Source organism: Callithrix jacchus, chromosome 2 (assembly GCF_049354715.1).
Source record: "Callithrix jacchus isolate 240 chromosome 2, calJac240_pri, whole genome shotgun sequence".
Lineage (NCBI taxonomy): Eukaryota > Metazoa > Chordata > Mammalia > Primates > Cebidae > Callithrix > Callithrix jacchus.
In genome coordinates this window covers 121,371,087-121,398,209 of record NC_133503.1, presented here as the reverse complement: position 1 = coordinate 121,398,209, position 27,123 = coordinate 121,371,087, and the positions used below count along the sequence as shown (strand labels likewise).

Below are 27,123 nucleotides of genomic sequence, written 5' to 3'. Positions count from 1 at the left end.
AAACATAGATTAGGAGGCTTTTCACATAATCCCATATTTCTTGGAGGCTTTATATATTCTTTTCACTCTTTTTTCTCTATTCTTACTTTCTCATTTTATTTCATTGATTTGATCTTCAATCTCTTATATCCTTTCTTTTGCTTGGTTGATTCAGCTATTGAAACTTGTGTATGCTTCATGAAGTTCTCATGCTGTGTTTTTCAGCTCCATTAAGTCGTTTATATTCTTCTCTAAGCTGTTTATTCTAGTTAGCATCTCATCTAACCTTTTTTCTAGGTTCTTAGTTTCCTTGCATCTGTTTAGCACATGTTCTTTTAGCTCTAAGAAGTCTGTTATTACCCACCTTCTGAAGCCTGTTTCTGTCAATTCATCAGATTCACTCTCTGTCCATCTTTGATTCCTAGCTGGTGACGAGTTGTGACCTTTTGGAGGAGGACAGGAGTTCTGGTTTTTGGTGTTTTCATCCTCTTTTCGTGTTTTCTTTTCATCTTAGTGGCTTTATATTCCTGTGGTCTTTGTAGTTTGTGACTTTCAGATGGGGTCTCTGAGTGGACATCCTTTTTGTTGATGACGAAGTTATTTCTCTGTGTTTCTTCTAACAGTCAGTCCCCTCTGCTGCAGGATGGCTGGAGGTCCACTCTAGACCCTGCTTGCCTGGGGAGCACTCGTGGGGGCTGCAGAATTGTAAGGGTTGCTTCCGGTTTCTTCTGTTATTTCGTACTAGAAGGGTACCTGTCAGATGTCGGCCTAAGTTCTCCTTTATGAGGTGTCTCTTTGGGTATATGGGGGTCGGGGATCTACTTGAGGAGTCAGTCTGTCCCTTTCAGGAGCTTAAGTGCTGTGCTGGGAGCTCTGTTCCATGCAGAGATGCTGGACAGGTACTTTTAAGTCTGATGCAACGGAACTCATAAATGCCTCTTTTCCCAGGTGCTCTGTCTTAGGAAGGTAGCCTTTATTTATAAGTTCATGTCGTTCTGCTGCCTTTTTTCATAGATGCCCTGCCCTGCATGGAGTAGTCTAGTCACAGTCTGCCAGCAGAGGTTTCACTGAGCTGCCACTGGCTCTGCCCAGCTGCTGTATGAACTTCCTCGGTAGTGGTGGTCACCCTTCCCCCAACTGAGCTGGGCCATCCTGGATCCAGCTGTGCTTTCTGGGAAACTCTCAGTCCAGAGAGTTTCACATTGCTTGTTTTGTAGGGGTGGTACCTGCTGAGCCAGATCACCTGGCTCCCTGTCTCTGTCCCCTTCCTTTCAGTTGAATGGGCGGCTCTGTCTCCCAGGAGTTCCAGGTGCCAGTTGAAATGGGTGCCCAGATTTGTGTGGGTTTCTGTGCACTAAGCTGGCACCAGCTGAAATCACTGCGCTGAAAGCTCCTGGTGCTTTTTGGCCTGGGAATACCCTGGTCTGTGGGCAGTGAAAATTTGTTTGGAAATGTGGTGGGCACTCACCCTCTGCATTGTTCTTTCTGGGAACTGCACTCTGGAGCTGTTCCTATTCGGCCATCTTGAATCCTCTGACACTGGCTACTTTTAATTAGCTTAGTATCTTCCAGGTTTATCCATGTTGTTGTAAATAAGATTTCCTTTTTTTTCTGCAAGGCTGAACAATATTCCATTGTATATATACACTATGTTTACTTTGTGCATTCATTTGTTGATAGACATTTGGGTTATTTCCATATCTTGGCTATTATGAGTAATTCTGCACCAAGCATGGAAGTACAGATATCCCTTTGAGATCCTAATTTCATTACACACACACACACACACACACACACACACAGAAGTGGGGTTGCTGGATTATATGGTAGCTCAATTTTTAATTTTTTGAGGAATTTTATGCTATTTTCCATAAAGGTTTTACCACTTTACATTTTTACCAAGAATGAAACATAAATATATTGAGGTCATGAATGTGTGTGTATATATAAATGCATAATAAATGAGTATCTTTCCTGCTCCTTGATTACCATTTCTTTGTGTACCAGAGATATTTTATAAATGCCATCAAACCTTGTCCTATTCCCAATTAGTTGATGCCCTGGCATTGGAACTTCCAGTTTCAGTATTACAATTGTAGAGTATGGGAGTTGGTCAGCACCATGGTGGTGGTTTTTTGGGTCCAGCCCCACCATTTACTTCTTGGTCATTTTTCTGAGCTAGACACCGGGGTCAAACCTTCAACTGTAGACAGTGAGGGCTGACTTGGGAGGGATATTGCCTCTACTGCAGAAGTTTGAAGGTTATGAATTTTATCTGAAACCTATACAGTGGCTGGGATAAGAAATGTGCAGTTTCTAGGCTGAAGCTTTATCACAAGCTTTTTTGTAATTTTCGAGGAACTGGGGTTGGTAAATTTCTTACTTTTCTTTTTAATCTATTATTATTTAAATACATGTGGCTATATTAACTATATTAATTGATATTTTTCTCAAAAGTTTTTTAAAAATATATAATTCTTAATATATTTGCTTAAGTAGGAATACATAGATTTTAAGAAACCATGATACAGAAAAATCAGGAAAACCAAAGCTTGACATATTTTATATGTTATAGCATCCAAGTTTAACTCTTTTCAAGAATAGGCATTGTGATTTCTATGTATTTAATTTAAACACTTATAAAATTCTGAAATTAGCTATGATACTGATTTATATTCTAACACTGGAAATAAAACAAGATTATTTTTCTTTCTTTCACAAAGAGCAAAGGGTTTCAGAATCAAGTTTGTCTTCAGCAGCAGCAAAGCCTTGCTGACAAGATATTTTGGAACAACTTGCTATTAGGAAGGAAGTATGAGTGGGAGGATGAGAAATAGCTCATGCCCATATGACACATACAAGTTGTGAATGTGTTAGAAGTCCATGATGTAGAACATAAAAGGGTGTAACAATTTATCTCAGTGACAGAAAGGACCTTATTCTAATCTTTTGTTTTTACAGCTCTATCCTGAATTATATTTTTTTCCCTCTTTCTACTTTGCTCTCATTTACTTCAATCAGGTCATTAGATGATGCTTATAAACATTACAAATAATAGCATCATGAGAAAATGTAGAATCTGTCAAAATAGCTTGAACAAACTGCATGGACTTTCCTGTTGAAGACATTTGCCCTTGTTACTCCAGGCAAACATGGCAAAATCATTGCTGCATGAGAAATATTAGTGAATATTATCCTCTTTTTTCATCTAATAGTAATTTATGCTTTTCAAATTACTTTATCTAAAACTGTCACACTGGTTTTATCTTCTCTGCATCCCACAGAAATTGGTGGTAAAAAAGACATTGTCAAATTATTATCCTAGAACAAAAGATAATCAAGTGATTCTTTCCCAACAATACAATAAACAGAAATTGGAAATCCATCCAATAATTTGTTCAACAAACAATTATTGAGCTGCTATAATCTTCAAAACTCTTTGACAGGTGCATGATGAATGCAGACGTGAAGATCATCGTATTCCTGCTTTTGAGGAGTTTAGAGTCCACTTTGGACTCAAAGCCAATATAATCATAGTTTCATCTCAGCTATATCTCCTACATACACTATTTGCTATAACTTGTAGCAAATAAAATGTCTCCTTTGAATCCTTGTAATACTCTGAATTTTCCTTATGGAACAGAATTTGGTCAATCATATATGACAATAGTATATTTATTTATACAAGTAGTCAGAGTAGTTTGTAAGATTTTGAGTTCTTTGAGGACACAAATAATACCTTATATATTTTTGTATCTTCTGTAGTACATTGCATTGATCATTACAATGTAATATGAAATCCCTAATACCTATTAAACAGGCAGTTTATGGGGAATGCCAGATGAAAGGTACATTAAATTAAGAGTTATAGGAAGCAAGAGGAGGGGAAGGCAACTTCCAGCTTGAAGCCACACAAAAAATGCTTATTGGGTGATTGCATTTGAATTCTAGGTGAATTACCTCCCTTTGATTCAGAACATTAGGTCTTTACTTCTCTAAGTTTTAAATTGCCAGAACAGGAAATGGAAAAAAGGGACACTCCAATCTATTTTTAAAATTTCTTTATAAAATTAGTACCTACTTTTTAAAATTATAGACTGCATATTGTTTCAGCTATGTATTGATTCTCTCCCAAAACTTGGTGAAATAAAGCAACAACCATTTTATTTTATTCATGATATGGTAGGTTATAAGATCAGGCAGGGCACTGCAAAGATGGTTTATCTCTTCTGCGATGCTGGCATCTCAGCTCGGGTGAGCAAACAGCTGGAGCTGACTGAAATGGTTTGCAGAAGGTCTCGGTTCTCCCTGTCAGTTGGATTCCTCGGTTGTTCTCCACAATGGTGCTGGAGATACTGGCATGTGGGCTGGGAGGCTGGCCCAGCTGGGTTTTGTTCCTTGCTTCTGTCTTTCCACTCAGCCTGTCCATGTAGACATTGGGCTTCCTTGCAGCAAGACGGTCTTGGGATAGGTGTGATATCAGGGTCACTTCAGTGAACATTTCCATTTAAAAAGGAGGAATGAAGAATGAGGAACGAGTACTACTTGCTAGTTCATAGCAGTTCTGATCCAGCCAGTGTAACAATGCCAGTTCATTGATTAGGGCACAGCGGTGCTCCCTGGGAGTGGTTCCCTGTGGTCCTTAACACCACTCTCCAGCCAAGTGGCTCTGCACTCTGAATCATCCTTCCTTTCCCACAGGGAATGGCCCATGTTTGCAGGTGATTAACTTTCTCATCCTACTTTCTTCCCATAGAAATTTGAGAAAGCCTATGATATTTTTTCTTTGAACTGAACCTTTCTTATTTAACACAATTTGTTAGTACTTCCACCAATGCAAATGTCTTAAAAACATTGTGGATTTCTCAGAACATTATTGATGGTACATGATTAAGCAAAAGCATACACACAAATGTCTTTACAACTGTTCATTCTCTATCTTGACCTGAGGCTTAGGGTGCTGTGGTATAATACCCTTAAAATCGATAGCCACCCTCTAGAAGAGAAGATCTAAAAGTCAAGTCAGCAAGCTTTGTTTTTCTGTCTACAAGGCATGCCATTAAATCTATCAGTAGTCCCAATACAGAGTTAAAACTGCATTTGTCTCTGTTTTTAAATTGAGATGATATTTTACTAGAAGGTTCCTGGATTTGATTGTTATTCTGAGGCCATTTCTTAACTGGAGAGCCTAAATCTCAGTGAAACAACTGTCCTCCACCCTTTACAACCTAAGTTCTGCCAAATCGTGAAATCCTTCCTTCATAAGTTTATCTCTCTTTTCTCATATTTTATCACATATGGCTAGAATAAACCAGTTAGTACATTCAACATACTCTTTAGCCAGCCGGATCAATGAATTTTCTTGGGTACACTTTCTATTTTCCAAATTACCACAGATAAAGCTGATATTTCTGCCAATACTTAACTCGAACCTTCTTTCCTGCAGCTTTTTATTGCAGAAGCAAGTGAGTTCTGGTTCTAATAACTGTATCATTTGGATTCAATCAGAAGGAATGCAGAAACACTGTGCATGGTAGGAAGAAGAAATTTATTGTAAGTGTTAGAACTTACACAATTGTGAGAGAAGCTCGGGATATAAAAATCCAAAAAAGGGAGCAGCGATACTAGAGAAATGTAGCCAGCCCTGACACAGATGGATGAATCGGTTCTTACCTGGAAATCTGGAAGCTACACACATACAGCTGCAGAACAGAGGCCACAAAAAGAGACAGGTATAGAAATATATAGAAGGTTATTGGCTTTTCAGGGCTAGTGTCTCTGTGACTTTGCAGCAAAGCAAACTACAGCAAACCTGTTTGAAATCACCTGCATAGCTGTATCTGTCTCCCATAGCCTGACTGATGATGACCATTAGAGGGTAATGGTTGTGCTTTCCTTCCATCTTCTAGAACATGTGCAATATAACTTTTGGTCAGCTAGAACCTATAGCCACACATGGAAGTTGCTTTTAGGAAATAGTTCCCAGCTTAATCAAGTTGATGACAGAACAATTCTTAACCATATTAATTAAAGAAAATGTGGAAATTACAAATATATAATAAAGCAGAATAAAAATTACCCATGAGCTTCTTACCAAGATGTAAATTGCATTAACATCTTATCAGATTCTCACCTTTTATTCTCTGAAAACTGTTCTATTCTGTTTTAGAAGATTCAGCATCAGTGATTTGCTCATGAAATACTACAATATAGTGATTAAAAGCCCACATATTGGGTTGCTTAGCTAGATTTAAATACCAGATTTGTCACTAAGTATATGTATGACCTTTAGGCCAAATAACAAACACCTCTTCTCTGTTTATTTTATGTAAAATGAGGATAAAAGTAATACCTACCTGTAGTAGCTAGAATATGGCCTTCAAAAGATGTCCATATCTTAATCTCCACAATATGTTAGGGTTCATGGTAAAGGGGAATTCAAATTGAAGGTATATTAAGGTCACTGATCAATTTACCTTGAGAAAGGGAGTTTATCCTGGATTATTTCGGGTGGTCTCAATGTAATTACAAGGGTTATTAAAAGTGGAAGAGGCAGGATAGACAGTGCAAGAGATATGGCAGTGTGAGAACAACTCAAAATAACCTTAATAACTTTGAAGATGAAGAAATGGGGCCACAGCTGAGGAATGCCACAGTGGCTCATGCCTGTAATCCCAGCACTTTGGGAGGCCAAGGCAGGTGGATCACGAGGTCAGGAGTTCAAGACCAGACTGGCCAACATGACAAAACCTCGTCTCTACTAAAAAAAAAAAAAAAATACAAAAATTAGCTGGGCATGGTGGCTCGTGCCAGCTACTTGGGGGGCTGAGATATGAGAATTGCTTGAACTGGCCCGGGAGGTGGAGGTTGCAGTGAGCTAAGATCGCATCACTGCACCCCAGCCTGGGCTACAGAGCAAGATTCCATAAGGAACATAGCCCTACCAACACCTTGAGTTTAGCCTAGTGAGACCCATTTTGGATTTTTGACCTCTAACACTGGTAAGAGAAAAAACTTTTGTTTTATTAAACCACTAAGGGTGTAGCAATTTGTTACAACAGAAATAGAAAGTTATACTACCTCATGTGGTCGTCGTGAGAATTAAATGAGATGATAGATGTAACTATGATTAAAATAGGTCCTGGCACATAGTAGTTGCTCAATAAATGTTATAGTTTGCTATTTCACTATATGCACACCATATTGTATATCCTAATTTATATAGTAAAATTATAGTAATTTAATTATGTGAGATATGCTGTATATGTGTATATAAATATACATATTTCTTATTGTTGGATAATCTGTGTTCAATTTCTTCTTACAAAAAAATGCTTCAATGGACAAAGTCTATGGAAAATGTATCTGTCTCCATGCCTGCTGTAGAGTTAGTGGCTAATAAAATATCAGACACATAGTAAGAGCTCTATAAATAAACATTCATTGAGGAGATGAATAAATGGTCAGAATATTTGTGCCTATATATTTTTTTCACATTTGTCTTTTGTCTGTAGGCTAGATTCCCAGAAATGGAATTACTAGATCAAAATGAGCTGAACATTTTCATGCTCTTTATACCTACTGCCAAATGGATTTTCGTAAAGGTTATGCCAATTTACACTCCCACAGCATTGTATGAATGTGACTTCGTCATCCTACCCATGCTAACATTGAGTATTCAGTATTTTTAAGATCCTTCATAGCTTTTTGCCAATTTTTATCATTCTTTTTTATTACATTTTTGATTACGTTAGTGTGATAAACCTCTTAATGGTAATTTTATTTATTATTGGTCATTTTTTAATATTTCTATTGCAAATTCTTTGAGGATTATTTTTAAATTACAATTTATTTTAAACATGAGGAGCATAGGAAAAGCACGGAAAATAAATCCTTCTGAACCTATCAGAAAAATATTGACAAAAATATTAGCAATTTCACAATATTATCTTCATTTACTGATTGATTTGCTTTTGGAATAGAATGTTATAGCTATCTTTAAAATGCCTTATACTCTCCTTTCTCTTTCTCCCCAGAGTACTTCTGTTCTGCATATTCTTCTTGTTTATGTTTTTATATTCACACACAACCCACGTGTACACACAATTACTGTGTGATTCTCTTTTTCAAGTTACCTCTTTGTTTGCTTTGCCAAGGTGTTATTATTTTTTATATTAATCTATGAGTTCTTCATGTTACAAGGATTTTAACCCTTTGCTTGGCATATTTGGTGTATTTTCCCAGTTAGTCATTTTCATTATATTTGTTAAACTGATCTTCAACTGACTTCATTTGCTTGAAAATCCGCTAGTTCCACTGATTTCTTTGTATTGTATAGACTTAAGACTAAAGTCACAAGATTTTCATTCACATACTCTATTACATAGTAAAGCACAATAATGCTTTACTATGTAATCATTAACACTTTCTGATTTACAATGTCTAATCCCTTCTTACAATGAACTGTGATAAATATAGGCTGATAGCAGCTATTAAAAATCTGTTGTCTGATTATCTTAAGGTGAAATTTGTAAAACCTAGGATTTCTAAAGGACTTTTATCTTAATTAATTCTCTTTTTTACAATATTAGCTTATAGTGGAGGCTGAAATGATAGTGGTTTCATTAATTAAAACTTATCAAAAGAAAAAATTCATAGGTAATCTAATACTCATCAAATTTCAAGGAATACTGGGAGAATACATTTTTCTAAGCTGTTAAAACAGGAGAATCTAACATGTGCCTTTCAGTGGTAGGTTTTCCTGATCTTCGTGGAAAAAATATTAGAATTTGCTGAACATGGTTTAAAGGTGTGATATTTTCATGAATAATAAAAAATGATTTAATCAAATAGATGTAATTTATAATAAATGGCATCCTTGTATACACAGACAAGAGATTATGAGAAAATGTATTCAGAATGTCTCACTTAAAAAATCAAAGACTACAAATCAGATGAAATTATTAAATAATATGTAAGCACTATCACAAAACCCTTAACATCTAATCAATGGATAAAAATCTAGGAACTACTTTCTTTTGTGTTTTCCTTACAGGCTACCACAAAATAGAACCAAAAATGAGCTAGTATTTGTTGTGGATGTTTGTCGAGAAAGAGATGATTTTTTCCTTTCACATTATCTTAAAATTATGACCATTTGTTGGCCTAAGAGAATAAGTTATAATTTAAAAATCTGTCATAAACATGTGGCCAATGGGCAGTAGCTATGTTTATGTATGTTTAGAAATCAACAGATAGAGCTACAAGGGATATGTTTCCATATTTGAAAATGTCAATTAATATAAAAGTATTTGAAGATTTTTGAACACATGCACACAAACAAAAGAAAAAAACTGATGCATCTATTGTTATCTCTTTGACCATAGATATAAAAAAGCAAAATAAAAATTATAGGATTTATAGCTAAAAAGTAGATTTAGTGGATATTACCAAGTGGAAGTATTTTTATTTTAATGTATATAAACTTAAAATACATTTCAGCAAAGCAAACAACCAGCACAATTAGGTCTACATGTTTTAAGCATATAATAAATATAAAAAATTAAAATGTGTTTTTGATAAACGAGAGCATTAGAAAAATACAATCGCTTATCTTATCCACTCTGATTTTAAATTAGTCTCCTTCAGTTTTCTCTCAGCTAGTCTGCTGGAAATGAGCAAAAAGCACAAATGAACTAGAACTAAATTCTACTGCTTTTCTTCAAAAACGACTCATCAATTTAAAGTAGTTGGGCAAATGAAAGTGACAAGTGGCTTTCTTCATTGAAGATGCCTAAAAGATGTGAAATGATCATTTGGCTTTTACTCATCTAGTCATATAAATAAGAAAGGCCACAGTTTTAAAAAAGATAGAGCACTATTTTGGGAAATAGTTTCAGGAATGAAAACATTAAAAGATAGATTATTTATAAGCTATAGCTTTCCATACTCCAGTGTACATATGTATTGGCATTGGGATAGCCAGACTTGAATTTGAAAACCTTATACTGTTATTCAGAAAGCATTCTGCTATTTCATTACAATGTTTCTGGTCTTTTTCCCCCTGTCAGGATTAAAGTATATGGCAAGCTATCTTTAGTAAGCTGAACTAATGGTCTCTTTCATCTACTTCTTCCCAAAAGCCCACCCTAATGGAAGGAACCTTCCTAAGTGCACTGGGAAGAAATCTCCTTGGGAAATTCTTCAGAAGGCTATTTAGAGAACACATGGTGACTGAAATAGTTTCTGAGGAGATACATTGGCTTATTGAGGGAGGGATTGCCTGGGCCTCCCTTGCCAGATTCTTCTGTGGATAGTTCTTTGCTCTCTCTGGTTTTTAGCCTGTTGGAACGTATGTTATTTGTTTACAGAAAGAAGTTTCATATTAAATGCTTGTTTACAATAAGACATTCAGAAGAAGATATAAAAGGAAAAAAATTGAAAAGAAAGGCCGGGGTCTCTGATTGGAATCCAAAAACTACAGATAACATAGGGAGTGTAGATTTCAGGTGCTGCCAAAGAGACGCAAGACAGATACCAGATGAAATTTCCAAGCCACCCCTAGTTTGCAGCTCTTGAATTCTAGAAAGGTAAAAAAATATTTAATTTTAACGGATAAATATTTGGAGGTGTATGAAGCCTGTCTGACTGAGATTTGCCCAAGGAAATCTGAATTTGTAATTCCCTTAGGCTTACATCATTTTATTTCTAAATATATACATTTTTGGTTTCTAGCTCATTAGCAAATAAATGTCCCTAAAAACAGCACAGTTCTAAAGATATGGGTTTATGTTCCAAAAATGAGATATTTTCATTTTATTCTTTTTTGCATGGCCACAGGTGGCATCCCTAACTATGGCTAGTCATTTGTGCTGCTACAGCCATGATATTTTAAAAATACACTTACTTATTACATTTTAAAAAGAAACTTCAAAATTGAATCTCTCCTAAAGCTTTCCACAGGCATCCAGTTGTCTAGGTCTTGCACTTAATCATGAAAATAACATGTAGAAAATGAATAAAGCACATAGGCTAATCTGGAAATTTCTATTACCCATCCCATGTTAGCCTCAATTTCAGAACTGATGATGGAAAATATCTTTTTGATTGAAATTGATAATTCCAATACAGGTATTTCCATCAGAGAGATAAAGATACTCCAAGTCAAATATTATCTACATAAAGGAAAGGAAGAGCTCATCTTCTGACTAATTGCTACAATAATACAATGTGCAGCTTTGCTGCTGGAGCCCCAAATCGGCTCACTGTATCTTCTTATTGGAATTAAAAATGGCTGGGGGAAATACAAGAATACTCTTACAAAAAGAAGTTATGAGGTAATCTCGTTATAAGTTTTCCAAACTTCCCTACTGAATGTTTGTTCCAAACTTTATTTAAATAGCATGTTACTGCGATATCTCATTTACATGGTGTGTCAAAGTGTTATAATTTCCACATTTCTAGACTCCCAGGTCCAAGACAGCATTGCATAATGAAGGGAAAGGATACAAGATTTCTAGGAATGAATTTTAGTATAAATAATAATCAGTTATTCTATCAACATTCCAAGGACAATGAGGAATCTATGATATATTGTTTATTAGATATTCAATGTTTATACCCTCTATGGATTGAGGCACTTTCTGTAAATATGGAAAGGGGATTCATTATACTGTGGAGTATTTTCTGAAAATTCTGTTACTTTTTTTTTCATTTGCGTTCTATCACAAAATTCATCTAAGCATAGGCATGGTTGTTTCTCATTGGGGAGTTTATCTGCCAAAATGTTATTGCTATAGGAAATGTATGTCACATTGGATTATCACTTGGCACTGTTCAAGCCAGAACAGTGTGAGCTTTAAACTTGGTTTAAAAAAAATCTAATTAGTATCAACTGAAAAAGAAGATCCCTGAAAAAAAAAATTATTTCTTACTTTTCCTACTAAGAAAGGTGATTTGTGATAAAAGTTTTTAATCTGTAATCATTTTTGTCATGCAAAATTAAATTTGACACTTTCAGAACATATTATTCTTAGTAATAGGCAAATTTCCTGAAAACATGCTTAAAATGGAGAAAATTAAATGAATAGAAAATATTATTCCTAGTAAAAAGTAGCTGTGTGGGCAATAATGAATGAAAATATAAGAATTTAAGGAGTTTATTACTCTATTCAGACAGTTCTCTAAGTATATTCAGAGATTTTTTTGCTATTCAATCAATAAATTTATTGAGTAACTATTATCTGGCAGCTACTGTGTTAAAGAAAATGCGAAGACTCTATGAAGACTGGGTAAAGACTATGAATAAGACTATCATTTCACTTAACCAGTTTATGATCCAATCTGCAGGCAGATATAAAAAGACTGGCTGTAATCTTTAACAAAAATCAATAGGAATACACACACAAACACATCCATCTATACATATTTGCACATATATACACATACATACATATATATGTATTTGCACACACAAACTCATGCATATATATTTGCATATGATCATGTGGAAAAGGATGAGATTAAAACACACACACACACACACACACACACACACACGAAGAACAAGCTGCTCTTTGGAAACTGACAGACTTGGATGTTACTTGAACCATGCTGACCCTTGATTTCCTTATCAAATGAGTTGAAAATATTTCCTTAGAGGGTTTCTGTGAATATCGAAGGAGCTAATAGATGAAAAACATTTAGCTCAGTGCCAGCCATGTAAAAACAAAAGAAACATATCATTATTATTACATTTCATCTTATTCTGAAAGACTTCTTGGAGGAGGGAGCATATAAAAAGACATTGAGATATGAGGATATAAGGAAGCATTATTAGAACAAGAAAGTAACAGGAAAATAGCATACCATAAGTAAAGAGGAGTGAAGTGACTCCAGAACAGGTATGCATTTCTATCACCATTAAATAGTATATGGCCATTTACTATTCCATTTGATATAAAAGAAAATTATAAGAGTAAAAAGAGAGTTTAAAATATATACATATTAAAGCTTTTACACTGAAATAAAGATGTCAGCTTGGATCTACTTAAAAGACACTAGAGAAATAAAAAATGTAACTAGCAAAAAAATATTCAGGAAAATTTACTGAAGATGATGAAACAATAGGAATTTAAAGCATTAGCCACAATTTCAAATATCAAAAATATTTTTTGTGATTTAAAATATTGAAAATACTTTTATTTGAATATACATTATAGAAGCAATTAAGCTAAGTACACGCATTTTCTCTTTTTCTCTCTATTTTACTAATATGTTACATTTCTGCGTATTTATCTTTCCAATTCTTTTGTACTGTTTTCTCATAACACAAATCTTATCCTTATGAGAATTTAAAACCACGAGTCTATGTGGCATAGAATTTCACCTACACATTATCTTAAAGACATGAGTTTGGGTGGGATCATTCTGAAAATTTCTATGAAAGTATTTCACAGAGTAAGGTTTGAAAGTTTATAAATTCTGTGGTCATGTCATCAGGGTGATATTTAGAGAACAGCAAACACTGTATGTGTGTGCGTGTGTAATATCTACTTCGTCAATGATAAAATTAAGTAGCAGCTATTTTACAGATATATCATAATTGAAAAGCAGAAATAAATAATCGGTGATAGATTAGAGATAGAGACAGAATTGAAAATTCATCTTGCACAAGCTGCTTGTAGAAAAGCCCTGGCTACTTAGGGTTTCTGAGTGCTTGGATAACTGAATATCACCAATGTCTCTTATAGATCTTTTACCTTCTTACTGAGTGGAAGTAAGCTAATGGCTTACTTATAGAGTTTTATTATAAGTAATTTTATGAGTGTAGACTTCCACTGCCTTTCACCCTTGAATGAAGTCCCTCTTCACAGATCTTCACATTGAATTCTTGCCCTTTCTAACATTACCATCTCAAATGTCAGCCCTGCCATGAAGTCTTTGCTGATACTTCAGACTTTTAAGATACCTGTATATTTCAACAGCATTTTGCTTGTATTTTGAGTGATTTGTCAAGTCCTTTTTACAAAAAAATTTTGATGTGTTTCTTTCCTATTCCTTCCCTCTCTAGAAATATTTTGAGAGAAAAATTGCACATTAACAGACTTTTGATAAAACATTTGTTGAGTTGCGTTGCATTGACTTGAAATTTGTAGACAATTTTTAAGTGGAATGGTTTAACAGAACCTTTCTAAAAGTCCATCCATCTGTTCTATTGATAGCTGTTATGCTGTATTATTAGAAAAATTTCTAATTCTAGGTATATGTATGCAAGTATAAATGAACTAATTTTTAATGTATTAGAATTACTAATTTTTCATTATTTTTTGAATGTCATTTATCAAACACATTATGGTAAAATATTTATAATAGCAACTGGTTAGCACTATTCAGTTGCACTCTTTGCCACTGCCATATTTTAAATACTTTAATGACAGGAAGGGACAAATCTTTCAAGTATTTTTATTAGCTTATCAGTATTCTTATTTGCTTTGAGATAGAAACACTAAATAATATAAAAATCAATATATAGGCAATATAAATGTTACCATCATCATTGTGACTGACCAAAATAAACATAATAACTATATGCTGAAGAATTAAAACAATTTTATTGATTTTCATTTCTAGCTCTTAATGCATCACTGGTCTTCTTCCTTTTATGAGGCAATTTCCTTTACTGCTCTTGCTCATTCAGAAGAAATGTTTACTATCCACGTTCCGTTACCACCACTAATAATTACAATATATGTGAGTATCCTGATGCTTAGCTATAATGATATCACTATAGTCAATGCTCATGGAACTAACTACCATTTGTGGGAAAATGCATTATACTTTGCTTTCCAAAAGTCATTTTTGATACTGTCCTCTGATTGAGAGTCCATGTTTCACTCAAATAGAAGTCTATCTTGAAATTCTGGTCCATTACATAATTTTCAGAAGCTGGGAGAAAGGCATTTGCATCATTTCTGTTCCCAGATCTGTTCAATATATACTTCCAGTCTGTCATGCCTGAAATTAATTTTTTTTTTTACAATCTGGATCTTTACTATATGCTAAAAATTCAGTACAAAAAAGGACCTCCTTCTGCAGAGAATATGTAAGCCAGAACATCGTGTTCCATCTTTATAATGAAACACATAGTTCCAATCAAAAGGCAAATTTGTTTCAAAATGTTTGAAGAGAATAATTCTTTAAAGGATTTCAAATGGTTACTTTATAAAAGTAAAAAGATTTCTATATTGCTATATATTTTGACCCGAATCATGTAATTTGTATGTAAACTGCACAACTTTTTATTTATTTTAAGCTATATACTCTTTTGTGCTGCATGCTTCTGACATTGGAAAACAAATGTAAATAATATTAGCAATAGTTTCTCTCAAAAGACATTCAATTATATGACTATTAAAAAATGTAAGTTGTGGCCGGGTGCGGTGACCCAAGACTGTAATCCCAGCACTTTGGGAGGCTGAGGAGGGTGGATCACGAGGTCAAGAGATCGAGACCATCCTGGTCAACATGGTGAAACCCCGTCTCTACTAAAAATACAAAAAATTAGCTGGGCATGGTGGCGCGTGCCTGTGATCCCAGCTACTCAGGAGGCTGAGGCAGGAGAATTGCCTGAACCCAGGAGGCGGAGGTTGCGGTGAGCCGAGATTGCGCCATTGCACTCCAGCCTGGGTAACATGAGCGAAACTCCGTCTCAAAACAAACAAACAAACAAACAAAAGAAATAAATAAATAAAAATGTAAGTTGTATTTATCAAGTTTTGATCAAATGATAGCATACAATTTAGACTCTTCAGTCAAGAACTTATCATTATCAAAATTTTAAATTTTGTTTCTCCAAAACCAGAAAATTACTCCACTTTATTTTAAAAACGTTTCAAAGTACAATAACCCTAAAATATAAATTTCAAATGTTAGAAAAAGAAAATATGATGACATTAAAAATGAAACAAAGACAAACCCTTTGTTTGATCTTGGAAATATTACTCACCCGTGAAATTATGTTCATTCTTCTGTAAAATGGGGATAGGCACATGTGAATACTAAATTAGGTAATGCATTTAATGGCCATGATACAGAACCTGAATTAGATTTCTCTTCTCCTCTTATGTCTCCTCTTCCTCCCCTGCAGCTTCACCTTCCCTCCACCTCCCTTCTCCTCTATCTCTTTTTCTCATTTTCTTAGGTCGTGGCAAAAGAGATTCCTTTCTCCGATTTCTTCTTTAATTCCAAAATGAGGATTTTTTTATAGCATTTTACTTAGATCCAAGGTTCAAACTGAGACCTCTATCACATCAAAATCATACTTTTCTTTAACTTGTTAATTTCCTCCAGAAGTTCTATCGATTTTGGCGTAATGAACCTGTCAAAGATCATAATAAGATTAAACACATTTTCAACTTCTGACAAATACTTAGTTTCTAAAAATGTTTGCTTTATGCTTTTAAGTACTATTGTGTTTGGTACATGGATATTTGTTAATGTTTGGCTTTTACCATTTTAAAAAACTAAATAGTAAATAATAGACTAGTTTATGTAATGATTAATTTCTAACATGTTTATTATTAATAACACTCATATGATGACTTATACAAAGTTTATTAACAAGTCTTTGTCATTCTTTTTTTCTCCTTCTAGATTCCCTTTGGTGTAGGCCCATGTCTTACATCTAGGTAGCATTTTTTTTTCACTTCAAGCTGAGATTTTTAACTCATTGTTTACATAGTATTTTCATCTATTTTTGTATAAGGTTATTTCTTTCTCATCTAATGAACATTTTTAATAGTTGGGCTTAACTGATATTTCCATTTTCACCATAGCTTGGATGTTTACATTATGTTATGTGGAATAATTTAAAAGACATTGCATAAATATTCTTATTCTACAATTATGTATGTTTGTCTAAACTGTTACAGAGTATAAAAAGTACTCTGCTTTTGCCCAAACTTTCTCCATTCCCTTCTAATGTTTTGCTATCTTTGACTGCATCTTTAACATTAACTTTTTTTAAATTTTTGTATTTTGATTACTGTTGTTGTTCCCATATGTTGTTGAAGGTAAGTCTGTTTGAATTGCTTAATCAAAATCCACTTATCTAATATAGATAGGCATCACAAGCCAATCACAGAGGGGCAATACAAATTCAATTCATTGTGACTTAGCTAAACAGAAAGTTTTTTTTTTCCACATCACAAATTTCTGCAGGTGAGAAGTCCAGGACTTTTATTATAGCTTTTAAAATAACATTTAAGCCTTATTCTCCTTAATCTCTTTATTCAGCTGATATTAACATGAAGTTTTGCCATTGGGGTTACCATTCCATGCTTGTAAGGTGGTTAGCCACCATCAGCTTTATAGCTGAGTTCTGAGGAAGAAGAATACCAAAGCTAAAGACAAAGGGCAGGAGCTTTTGATGTCTTCCCTTTAAAAAAAGCTTCCTCCAAAGCCCCACCTGGAAAATCCCAGTTGTTTTTGTTGTGCCAGAACCTTGTCAAATGACTATCTTTATCCACAAGAAAGGCTAAGGAATATTATATTTCAACTGAAAGCATTGTTGCCCCATACAAAATTAGGGTTCTATTATAACCATAAAGTTGTAGAGAATAGACATTGCATAGTAAAGTAGCAAAGTCTTCCAAGAGACCTCATCTCATGTTAGTGTTATATGATTCTAAACCCCCCACCTACCCCACCTTTGGCTACTAATGATTGGTTGTTTGGTTGACACCTAACTTTGGGTCAAACAGGTTTTTGTGGGTCAATTAGGAATTATGACTCAAAGATGAAATCCATATTCTATGTTGAAATTCAGAACAAACACTGGGTACTCATTGTCTACCATATACATACTAAAATAGGGGTAGCCTGGAGAGAGAAAATAAAAAAGAAAATAAAATTGCTCTACAGAAATATTAGTATTAACATGCCATGTAGCCTCAGAAAGATAAAGAACAAATGCCCTTCTTGTTTCTTCAACACATTACCCTTTTTGGCCCAGCTAGTTTGCTACTGATTCTGTTTCTCAATTTAAACATATAAAATAACATAGCATCTTTCTCTCTTGGTGGTTTTGCTTTCTTACTTCTGTTTAGCTAGAATTCAAATTCCCAGGAAGCAGGTATCCATATTTCTGTTCAACCTTATATTTACTCTGCCTAGCAGAGCCTCTAATCAATAAGTATTTGTCTAATAAATGAGACTGTATATAAACTAAGAATCTCTAATTCTTATTTTTTTTAATTTTGGATTTTTTCATTGGTTTCACTGAGAATTCCAGTTTTTTTTTTCTATAGAAGCATTGCCTTTTAAGAGGTACTTTTATTGAATGATTTCTGGACAATGCCATTAATGATTCTATAGGAGCAGTTTATTTTGATGTGCACATTTTTAGAAAGTAAACTTAAATGATAAAATCCTTCTTTTGTGTTCATATAGGTTAGGATATAGGAGACCAATAATTAGTATCTCTCTTCTCCAATTGAGAAATACGTGGAAAAAGACAGAGAAGGCAACCAAAATACCATTTTGTTAGACAACCTTTAGGGAATAATTGGCTTATATCTGTATTATAGTGTGCTTCCTAAATGCTGAATTTCAGAATTAGGGATACCTTCCCACCCAGCAGCTCTGGTGCAAGAATAAAAGTATAAATTAAATTATATTGCCCTTATGAATTAAAAGTTCAAAGAAATGAAAGAAAAGACACTCAATCAGAAGGGCTCTCCCAATACAAGGTTAATTTTGGCCTTATGCATTCAGGATGTGGCAGAGACAGAAATCCATTTATGCAAAATGTCTCATCTTGCAAAGAATTCCATTTGAGCCATCATTACATTCTTCCATACATTTCTAAATTTGCCTTTCTGGCATCTCCATTGTGAAGTCTTTTATAAAGTTCCACTTTTCTGCATTGTCTACTCCAGACACCTGAATTCTCATTTTCTCCTTGGTTTGTGTTTCCGCATTGTACAATTGAATTGAGTGACTTTTGAGTCACAAAGCCCACACTCTATAAGCAAGCTTTTCTAGGTCTGTGGCACTATGATTGTTTTCACTGCCTCTTGTTACAGAATTGTTTGGGTCTAAGAAATACACCTATGAAGGAAGTTATCCTCTTCATATATAATTAACCAATCTGGAACCAATTTGTAATTGGATAGTAGAAGATAATTCTTATTTATTTATTTATTTATTTTGGTTTTTTTTGAGACGGAGTTTCGCTCTTGTTACCCAGGCTGGAGTGCAATGGTGCGATCTTGGCTCACCATAACCTCCGCCTCCTGGGTTCAGGCAATTCTCCTGCCTCAGCATCCTGAGTAGCTGGGATTACAGGCATGCACCACCATGCCCAGCTAATTTTTTGTATTTTTAGTAGAGTTGGGTTTTCACCATGTTGACCAGGATGGTCTTGATCTCTTGACCTCGTGATCCACCCACCTTAGCCTCCCAAAGTGCTGGGATTACAGACTTCAGCCACCGCGCCTGGCCCAGATAATTCTTAAGTCTTATTCAAAAACTATATTAATTTGAGATTACTCCCCTCATGTTCTCATTCCTGGTACTGAATGCAATATGGAATTTGAGTTAGCTGATCTAGCACTGTCTAAACAGGGATAAAGCTTAAAATTTAAATTAGAATCTCACTAGGGTACATGAAACTCATTTGTTTTTCTCAGTTTAAAAGCAATGGTATTGTTCTTAGCCACTGCCATAAAGACTCTTCCAGCTCACCTTCCATGATCCTCTTTCTGACCCCAAATAAACAGTTGCTTCAACTGCTTCTGCTTGGATGTGAGCTGGGGAATGGACTGTTAGGCAAATAGAATTCAGCCCTGTAGAAGAGAAGCAAGATCTTCCCTGCCCTCCCTCCATATATATAAATAACAATTTGACTTTGCATGACATTTATATATTACTGTTTTCCTTTGAGCATTCCGAGACCAGCTCTTCATCATATTCTGGCATCGATTTTATCACAACTTTAGATTTAGTTCAGATATAAATGTAATTCCTATGTCTCTCAAGTCTTTAAAATCTACTTTCTACTCTTTTTCCCCTCCAATTGACCTGTTGAAGAAAATGAATTACTTCTCTTGCAGAATTTCTCACAATCAGGTTTTTCTTACTGGGTTCTTATAGCATATGTTTCTTTGTACCCAGAAAACTAGAAATTAGATAGAACAAGCCTGATATGGTTTGTCTGTGTCCCCACCCAAATCTCATCTTGAATTATACCTCCCTATATACCCATGTGTCATGGCAGGGACCCAGTGGGAGATAATTGAATTTTGGGAGTAGGTTTTCCCCTTGTGTTCTAATGTTAGTGAATAAGTGTCATGAGATTTGATGGTTTTAAAAAGGGCAAAGTTCCCCTGCACTTCTTCCTGCCATCATGTGAAGAAGGACGTGTTTGCTTCTGCTTCCATCGTGATTGTAAGTTTCCTAAGGCCTTCCTAGTTATGCTGAACTGTGAATCAAACATCTTTCCTTTACAGATTACTCAGTCTCAGATATGTCTTTATTAACAATGTGAGAAGACTAATACAGTACTTGGTATGGGTTAGTGAAGTGCTGCTATAAAGATACAGAATAATATGGAAGCGACTTAGGAAGTGGGTGACAGGAAGAGGTTGGCACAGTTTGGAGGACTCAAAGAAGATAGGAAAATGTGGGAAGATTTGGAACATCCTAGAGACGTGTAGAATGGCTTTGACCAAAATGCTGATAGTGATATGGATAGTAAAGTCCAGGCTGAGGTGGTCTCTGATAGAGATGAGGAACTTCTCGAGAACTGGAATAAAGGTGAAGAAGGATGTGTTTGCTTCTGCTTCCATCAAGATTGTAAGTTTCCTAAGGCCTCCCTAGTTATGCTGAACTGTGAATCAAACATCTTTCCTTTACAAGTTACTCTGGGATTGAGTAAAGAGACTGGCAGCATTTTGTGCTGCCCTAGAGATCTATGGAGCTTTGAACTTGAGAAAGATGATTTAGGGTAACCGGAGGAAGAAATTTCTAAGTGGCAAAGCATTTGAGAGGAAATGGAGCATACTGTTGCAAAGAGAAAAAAACACCTAGAAATATAACTCTCAAGGGATGTGAAGGACCTCTTCAAGGAGAACTACAAGCCACTGCACAAGGAAATAAGAGAGGACACAAACAAATGGATAAATATTCCATTCTCATGGATAGGAAAAATCAATATCATGAAAATGGCCATACTGCCCAGAGTAGATTTAATGCTATCCCCATCAAGCTACCATTGGCTTTCTTCACAGAATTTGAAAAAAACTACTTTAAATTTTATATGGAACCAAGAAAGAGCCATATAGCCAATACACTCCTAAGCAAAAAGAACAAAGCTGGAGGCATCATGCTACCTGACTTCAAACTATACTACAAGGCTACAGTAACCAAAACATCATCGTACTGGAACCAAAACCGATATATAGACTAATGAAACAGAACAGAGGCCTCAGAAATACTGCCACAAACCTACAACAATCTGATCTTTGATGAACCTGACAAAAACAAACAAGCAATGGGAGAAAGGATTCCCTATTTAGTAAATGGTATTGGGAGAACTGGCTAGCCATATGCAGAAAACTGAAACTGGACCACTTCCTTACATCTTATACAAAAATTAACTCAAGATGGATTAAAGACTTAAAAATAAGACCTAAAACCCTAAAAAACCCTTGAAGAAAACATAGGCAATACCATTCAGGACATACGTATAAGGAAAGACTTTATGACTAAATCATCAAAAACAATGGCCAAAATAAAAATTGACAAATGTAATCCAATTAAACTAAAGATCTTCTGTATAGCAAAAGAAACTATAATCATCTGAGTGCAGTGGCTCAAGCCTGTAATCCCAGCACTTTGGGAGGCTGAGGTGGGTGGATCATGAGGTCAAGAGATCGAGACCATCCTGGTCAACATGGTGAAACCTTGTCTCTACTAAAAATACAGAAAATTAGCTGGGCATGGTGGCGCGTGTCTGTAATCCCAGCTACTCAGGTTGCTGAGGCAGGAGAATTGCCTGAACCCAGGAGGTGGAGGTTGCGGTGAGCCGAGAGATTGTGCCATTGCACTCCAGCCTTGGTAACAAAAGCGAAACTCCATCTCAAAAAAAAAAGAAACTATAATCAGAGTGATCAGGCAACCTACGGAATGTGATAAAATATTTGCAGTCTCACCATCTGACAAAGGGCTAATATCCAGAGTCAACAAGGAACTTAAAAGAATTTATAAGAATAAAACAAACAAGCCCATCAAAAAGTGTTCAAAGGATATGAGCAGACACTTCTCAAAAAAAATAGTATATGAGGCCAACAAACATATGAAAAAAAGCTCATCATGACTGGTCATCAGAAAAATGCAAATCAAAACCGCAATGAGATACCATCTCATGCCAGTTCGAATGGCAGTCATTTAAAAGGCAGGACACATTAGATGCTGGAGAGGATGTGGAGAAATAGGAACACTTTTACAGTGTTGGTGGGAGTGTAAATTAGTTCAACCATTGTGGAAGACAGTTTGGTGATTCCTCAAAGATCTGGAACCAGAAATACCATTTGACCCAGCAATCCCATTACTGGATAGATACCCAAGGGATTACAAATCATTCTATTATAAAGACACACACACGTATGCTTACTGAAGCACTGTTCACAATAGCAAAGAGTTGGAACCAACCCAAATGCCCATCATTGATAGACTGGATAAAAAAATGCAGCACATATAGAACATGGAATACTATGCAGCCATAAAAAAGAATGAGTTCATGTCTTTTGCAGGGACATGGATGAAGCTTGAAACCATCATTCTCAGCAGGCTACCACAAGAACAGAAAACCTCACACCACATGTTCTCACTCATAAGTGGGAGTTGAGCAATGAGAACACATAGACACAGGGAGGAGCCACAGGAGAACACATTGACAATGAGAACACATAGACACAGGGCCTATTGGGGGATGGAAGACTAGGGGAAGGATAGCATTAGGAGAAATACCTAGTGTAGATGGGTGGATGGGTGCAACAAACCTCCATGGCATGTGTATACCTATGTAACGAACCTGCATGTTCTGCACATGTATCCTAGAACTTAAACTATAACAAACAAACAAAAGTTTGAGAAATTTGAAACTTTACAATGCAGTAGGAAATAAAAACCCATTTTCTAGGGGGAAATTTAAGTAAGCAGTAGAAATTTGCTTAGGTAATGAGAAGTTAGATGCTAATTGCCAAGGCACAGGGGAAAATGTCTCCAGGGTATGCCAGAGACCTTTGCAACAGCCCCTCCCGTCACAGATCCAGAGACCTAGGAGGGAAAAATTGTCTCCTGGGCCAGGTCCAGGTTCTCCCTGCTGTTTGCAGTCTTAGGACTTGGTAACTTGCATCCCAGTCACTCCAGCCATGGCTAAAAGAGGCCAATGTACAGCTCAGGCCATTGCTTCAGAGGTGTAAGCCCAAAGCTTTGGCAGCTTCCAACACGATGTTGGTCCTGCGTGTGCATAAAAGACAAGAGTTAAGGTTTAGTAACCTTCATCTAGATTTTAGAGGCGGTATGGAACCACCTGGTTGTCCAGGCAGAGGTGTGCTGCAGGGTCAGAGCCCTAAGTGGAACCTCTGCTAGAGAAACGCAGCAGGGAAATGAAAGCCTGGTGCCCCTATGCAGACTCCCCACTGGGGCCCTGACTATTAGAGCTGTGAGAAGAGGGCCACTGTCCTCCAGACCCCAGAATGGTAGATCCACTGACAGCTTGTACCATGTACCTGGAAAGGCTGCAGACACTCAACACCAGCCTGTGAATGCAACCAGGACAGGGAGATGAACCCTGTAAAGCCACAAGATGGAGCTGTCCCAGGCCCTGGGAACTCACCTTTTGTGTCATCTTGACCTGGATGTGAGACATGGAGTCAAAGAAGATAATTTTGGATCTTTAAAGTTTAATGACTGCCCTATTGGATTTTGGACTTGCATGGGGCCTGTAGCCCCTTTGTTTTGACCATTTTATCCCATCTGGATCTGGTGTATTTACCCAAAGCCTGGCCCCATTGTATCCATAAAGTGACTAACCTTTTTATAAATTTTCCATTTTACAAGCTTATCGGTGGAAGGGACTGGCCTTGCACCAGATAAGACTTTGGACTGTGGACTTTTGAGTTAATGCTGAAATGAGTTGAGACTTTGAGAGATTGCTGGCATGATAGGTTTTGAAATGTGAGGACATGAGATACAGGATGAGCCAGGGGATGAATAATATGGTTTGGCTGTGTCCCCACCCAAATCTCATCCTCATATGTAGCTTCCATAATCCCCACATGTTGTGGAAGAGACCCAATGGGAGGTAACTGAATCATGGAGGTGTTTTTTTTCCATGCTGTTTTCGAGATAGTGAATAAGTCTCATGAGATCTGATGGTTTTCTAAAGGTCAGTTCCCCTTTACTTCTTCTTCCTGTTGTCATGTGAAGAACATATTTGCTTTCCCTTCCACCTCAATTTTAAGTTTCCTAAGGCCTCTCCAGCCATGCAGAACTGTGAGTTAATTAAAACTATTTTCTTTAAAAATTACTCAGTCTCTGCCTTGTCTTTATTAGCAACATGAGAACGGACTAATAGGCTCAATCAGACTGAAGTTTGTTTTTGACAAGAATTCTCCATAGCTGGTATTGCGTACTTCCTTCATGAGACATACAATCTCTAGGTATCTCAATGTGCAATGTTAGTTAGCACTGGTAATCATTGCCCAGTTATGTAATTTTATTAGGCATTTAAAAATTGGTGATATTTTTTCATGTGCACCATTTTTCCCTTCGGAAAAAAAAGAACCTCAGAAAATTAATGATCTACTCCCCATTTTGCATGTTTCTTAATTTTATTTTCTGTTTCATTGACTGATTGTTTGAGTCATTAATTTCCACTACTTAACTATTTTCATCAATTGTTCTTTGGATTGTTCTTGGATTGTTCTTTAACAAGATTTAATTGATTTAGCTTTTATTTTGCAGCTACTATGCTTTCTTTTTTCTATAAAGAAGAATAGCAGCTGTTTTCTGCTTTTGTGTGGTTGTTCTGTGTCATGAATCACACAGAAATCTTTTTTTCTCCCAATTTTTTTCTGGTTCTTTAACATTTTACTAAGTCAAGATATTATTATTATTATTCCACTCTTCTTGTGATTCCTTGACTAATCTCTAGAGATCTAGTTTAATGATAGACAGATTTGAGATTTTGTTACAAGTACTCAGTTTATGGCTCTGTTTGGTGTTGGGGAAAATTCCTCTAGTGCCATTCATTGTGAAAAGTTCAAGATTCAGCTACCAACTCAAGGAATAGCTTAGTAACGTGACCAAAGGAAACTGTCTATATAATTTCTGTGATGCTGAAACTTTCATTATTATTGAGAACTTTATATCAACAGCAAGATTTTCAACATCAAGTTGAAACGTGGAGTTAGAATTAGGGAGCACACTATCTTGGAGATGCTTTCATGCCTCTTCTCATACTCTGCATAGTAAAGACTGCTCTATTTAATAGCAGAGTAGTGTTTCCATGTTTGAAAATAAGGAGTATGTCAGCTGGAGATGAGCATTTCATTCATGCCCTCTTCTTAAATTCTCCAAATTGGGTTTAGGGTTCAGGCTGATTTTTGCATCTGTTTTCTTTTTCCAGCACTGAAATTATTAGAGATATTAGTGACTGGAGTATTGAGGCCATCCTCAACATAATATTTCCTATACTGAATGCATTAAATTGATTTTACCAAGCCAATTTCTTTGAATTCAAGTTGTAGCTGCAGTAGTACCTTTCATTCCTCCCCTTGTTAGAACAACAACTTCTGGCAGCACACCTCTCCAGAAAGACTGCCTAGGGCTGCTTGACAGAAGACAATGTTCCTGGGTTTTAACTCATCAGGTGACAGATTGTAGAAATTCTTGTAAGAGTTGAGAATTTATTTGGTTTCTGTCATTCTTTTAAGTAGTAGTTGAGAAGTATTTTTCTTTTTAGGATATCTTTTCATGGGTATATTACAGAGAAATAAGAAAAGAGAGATTAAGTCATATTTGTATCTTCTAAAAAGATTGAATCTGGAGAACATCATCCTCAGCAAACTGACACAAGAACAGAAAATGAAACACCGCATATTCTCACTCATAGGCGGGTGATGAAAAATGAGAACACATGGACACAGAAAGGGGAGTACTAAACACTGGGGTCTATTGGGGGGAAAAGGGGAGGGCCATTGGGAGGGGGAGGTGGGGAGGGATAGCCTGGGGAGAAATGCCAAATGTGGGTGAAGGGGAGAAGGAAAGAAAAGCACACTGCCATGTGTGTTCCTACGCAACTGTCTTGCATGCTCTGCTCATGTATCCCAAAACCTAAAATCCAATAAAAAATTAAAAAAAAAAAAGACCATTATATTTATTCATAAAAATACATTCATTTCTTAATACACACCCATTATAATTACTTTACTCTAACGTAAGTATGCAGAATGCTTAGTAGTACAATATTACTTTTTCTGTTCTCTACCCGCTAATTTGATAACATGACCCCTTTTGAGTCAATCACACAAGAAAATGACTGTGTCCTGCACCAAGGCAGGCTGCTGCTTTGAGAAGTGCCAAAGAACAGCAGGGGTTTTATAACATCAAGGTAGTTCTTTCTGTGATAAATTTTACCTCTGTTGTTCAGGGCATGCATCAGAATTATCAACAAGTAGTTAATAGGAAACAGTGCCTAGAATACAATTTTAAATATCATCCTTATTTGCTATAAAATATGGTTCTGTCATTTCCTACCCAGTTAAATTTGAGATTTTCATTTTAGTTTCAAGAAAAAGAAACTTACAAGTAATAAAGTGATCAAAAGACCATCTTCAGTATCAGATTATTAATGCTGAGACTAGTATATTTACCATATAATTGTATAAGAAAAAGTTGTTTATCTTTTTTCTTCCTTTTTTTGTAAGAAAGGAGTTTTAACTCTACATTTTGTGTTCACTCCTCACTTAAAGTAAAAATGGGTTAGAAAAGAGGAATGTGTGAAAGCTGTATTTGGAGTTGCTTTGTATAATTAATGAGTCATCATCTCCCTCAAGCAGAGAATCAGGAAGTTAA

The 27,123-nt window shown here is 35.8% G+C and overlaps 1 long non-coding RNA gene across 2 annotated transcripts in view; it reads left to right on the top strand.

Moving 5' to 3' along the window:
* The window catches only part of LOC103791509 (uncharacterized), a 520,065-nt gene extending 504,973 nt beyond the window's left edge, over nucleotides 1-15,092 (top strand). The window contains exon 9 of one of the 2 annotated variants that reach the window (XR_008479638.2): nucleotides 14,611-15,092. This is a non-coding gene — a long non-coding RNA (uncharacterized LOC103791509). The remainder of the gene's footprint in view (nucleotides 1-14,610) is intronic. The other variant, XR_013532243.1, reaches the window with a different exon arrangement.
* Nucleotides 15,093-27,123: the final 12,031 nt, after the last annotated feature.